The following is a 3,700-nucleotide window of genomic DNA, read 5'->3' on the forward strand; positions in this document are numbered from 1 at the left end:
GGTGGCAGAAACTCTGTACCTTTCGGCCCGCTTCCCGTCCTTCCACCCTTGGCCTCACTCTGCCCCTGCTCGGTCTCGCTTTTCTTCTACTGGCCCTCAGCTATCTTTTGCTGTCGGCATTTCCTCACGTCTCCCACCCCAGGACGTCGTGCCCCGGTGCACTTTAGCGAGGGCGTGCCCCTTTGCTTCGTCGCCCTCCACTGTTTCGCTAGCCTGCCCGTCTGTGTTCATTCGTTCTCGCGCGTCCTGTCCCTTCCTGTCGCACGCTCTTGCCCGGCGATCAGCGCGCCCCGGGCCCTGGTAGGTTCTGCCCTCCTGCGCGGCCGCCCCGAACTGTCGTTTTCGGTCGTTTAGGCTTGTTCGCGCCTGCCCGTTACTACTAACTGTGCGGCGGGTCCGCTCGGCTGTTCCGTCGGTCGCATGCACACGGGCGTCTCTGTCCCAGGTCACGCCTCGCGTGCTGGCCTCGTCTCTTTGGATGGTTTGATTTGCTTGGCATGGCTTTTCTATTCATTGCCTTGATGTCGGGGCATAACCAGTAGAGATATACGGCGGCAATGCGGCGAACCTTAGTTTAGTTAGTTATTAGGCGACTGAAACTGGTAGGCATTCTGCACTAATGATGGCACCTGCGGGCTCAGTAAACTCGCAATTAATCTGAGGGTCGAACTCATTATGCGAACTGATAAGCGTTTTTTTTCGCTAGTTATAGGATGACTTGTAATTTGATTATAAATATGTATTATAGTGCCTATTATTATTATAAAATATAGACATTTAATAAATATAACTTCCTCGTCTTGTCGGTACTGTCTTTCCCGGCGGGCCCCGCGCGAGGTAGGTAAAGCATGAAATCCATTTAGCGTTGGCATTGGCATTCATGTAAGCAGTTTATCTGGCAGTGAACATAGATCGCGGTATAACATTGAGGTATGTATATATTTATTATTATATCATAATAACTGTTCATATAAATATATATATATGTTTACATATAGTATCTATATATATATTATATAGATGGATTCCTAGGCTCATTGCTATTGAAACTTTTTTCTACTGGGCAAGTTAAGATTATCAATTGCCTCTGCTCCGTCGTCGGATATCGTTCCTCAATTGAACAAAGGCTTGTTGGACTAAGGTCTTTGATTTGCGGGCCAGGCTGCTGCATGGTGACGAAGCATGGGTTTCATGAAACCTTCGCGGGCGACGCAGTCAGCACCAAGAGTTACAGAACAGAAACTTCTGCCGGTCTCTCTATAACTGAATTTTGCAGCGTACGATATTATATCTATATCTCTTCTTCTTGACACGCCTCCTTAAGGTCCGTGTTATAAGAGCATAGGGGTCGGGACGTGATACTATATATGTAAGCCGTACGATTGTGTCTGGCCTATATTTGGGCGCTCTAGTTATATTGCCAGTCAGGCATTCATTTTTCATTATAATAAAGTCCTAGCGACTGCTGTATCCGTGTTAGTTTAAGTATTTATTATGGCTCTTTGTGGCACTATAGTTTGGTAAAGGCCTAGTCTTTATTTTGCGGTCTGACAATCTACAAGTTGTTCTGAGGGCTGTTGGGCTAGGGTCATATCCCTCGGCGGGCAAGATATACGGCCTTTGTTTGTGGGAAGTGGCAAGAACGCTTGATTAAACAAGGCTACTAGCCTGATTTTGCCCCGCTTGGGCCAGGCATGGCCGTGTCGTGCGAAACGCCGCCTGGTACGGCTTGTCGCTACTAAAGAACGACCAAAATTTCACTCGTTGTATTTAGGTGCACATAGCAATATGTAGAAAAGTACAATAGGCACACGTACAATATCTAATACATAGGATTGAAATATATAAATGATTATACCCTATATATATATAGCTATATATATAATAATTAGTATATATATAGGTATATCTTCAAATCATACCCCACTCAAACCCGTCTGGAGGACGGGTAATAGCTAGTATATATATATAAGACGTGCGCGCCTAAGCTCAAACAGTCATCGTTCAGATACAGTATTATATCTGCCATGATCATACTAGGTATAATTATGATTTTCATATTTTCTCTCGCTCAGTACCTTAATTACTTATCATTGTACTAAGATGTGACGCGATATAGCATATAGTAAACACCCGCATAAAAGAACCCGTGATTTTCTGTTTCAGGCTGAAGTGGTTCTTATATATATGATACATAGCGAGAAATCAGCCTGAAGAGGTTCTTAATTTGGGGGGGGGGATATTGTGTACATTATCTAGGTAAAAATGGCTTTAATTAGTGAATAATTGACACTAATAATATTCACACCATCCTCTCCCTCAATCCTCTGTATCGTCAAAATCAAGCCCCGAAATTTACTGGAAAATGAGGCAAAATACCCCCTGGAAAATCCAATCTTCCTGTGAAGAGGTATTAATATTATCTCGAACTACATGTTGTTGGTTTTCAATGGTGTAGCACACATACTTGGATTGCCCCAGTTTGCTCTAATTTTCGGCATTTTTATAATATAAGAAACTGCTTAATTTATCAGGCTGAAGTGGTTCTTATAGAGTAGGTGCTTTATTGGTCCAATTTCAGCCTGGAGGTTCTTAATCCGCAGTTTCTTTTATGCGGGTGTTTACTGTAGCTATACTCGCAGGGTGCATTAAGTCATTAACATAGTCGAATATACTTACTTTAACTGGACCGAATATATATTTGTGTTATGCAGAGTTGGTTGCACGCGTGTAGATTGATGTAGTCGCAAGATGCATTGGTTAGGAACGTAGTGAACGCTTAGGCCTACTTGAACTATACCGAATATATATTATTTATTACAAGTTTTTGACTTGGTTTAGAAAAACTCGTGTACGTAACATTGTTTAGAGCGTGGGAATAGTCAAAGAAAAATAGAAAAAATGCCTTTGTTTTTGTGTGTGTTAATGACGATTACGCATTGCATGTAAAATTTGTTAAACAGAGATACCGGTATGTTTATTTTTCTCTGGTCAGTCAATATCCCGGTCATATGGACCAATTTTATCTGGAAGTCTGGAAATAATAAGGCATGTCGAAAATAAAAAAAATAATAAGGCAAAATGCTTGTGATTTTCGTTATTTTTGGTTCCGCTCACTTTTCTTCAAAATACACAATTATCGGAGTAAGCTAGAAATGCGAAGGTTATTGCCGCTACAATTCGTCGCGGAACAGATTGGGGAACAAACTTTCCGAGCTTTCATTATTGTAGTTCCATAAGCCACGTATGAGCTTTATGTTGGGATACTGATAGGAATGGAGAAGAAAGCATCGGGAAATTAAAACGTAACGTTGCGCGTGTGTAAACATGAGAATACTCTAAATGACGAAATGAAAGAGAGGATGATCTGATAGAAAGGTTGGTAGAACGCACGATGATTTCGACAATTTTTCCATAGTGTAAACTTAACTTTAGTAACTTGGCGTTTTAATTGGCCACATGACTTAAGCTGGGTTTACATTATATCGACTTCATGCGGGCAAATTGTCGAATTGGAGCAATTTCCCAAGCTCTATCAACGGTTCTATGAGCAGTTCAAAGCTTAATTTACATGCTTAGATTGTGTGAGATTAGTACCATTTTAATGCCGCATTCAAAGAAATGTCTGAACTACCAGCTATACTTACGACCGATCACAAAACGTTTTTCAATTTTCAATATATCGTTTCACAGCATTTCT

Source organism: Priapulus caudatus, unplaced genomic scaffold, assembly GCF_000485595.1.
Source record: "Priapulus caudatus unplaced genomic scaffold, Priapulus_caudatus-5.0.1 Scaffold166, whole genome shotgun sequence".
Taxonomy (NCBI): Eukaryota; Metazoa; Priapulida; class Priapulimorpha; order Priapulimorphida; family Priapulidae; genus Priapulus; species Priapulus caudatus.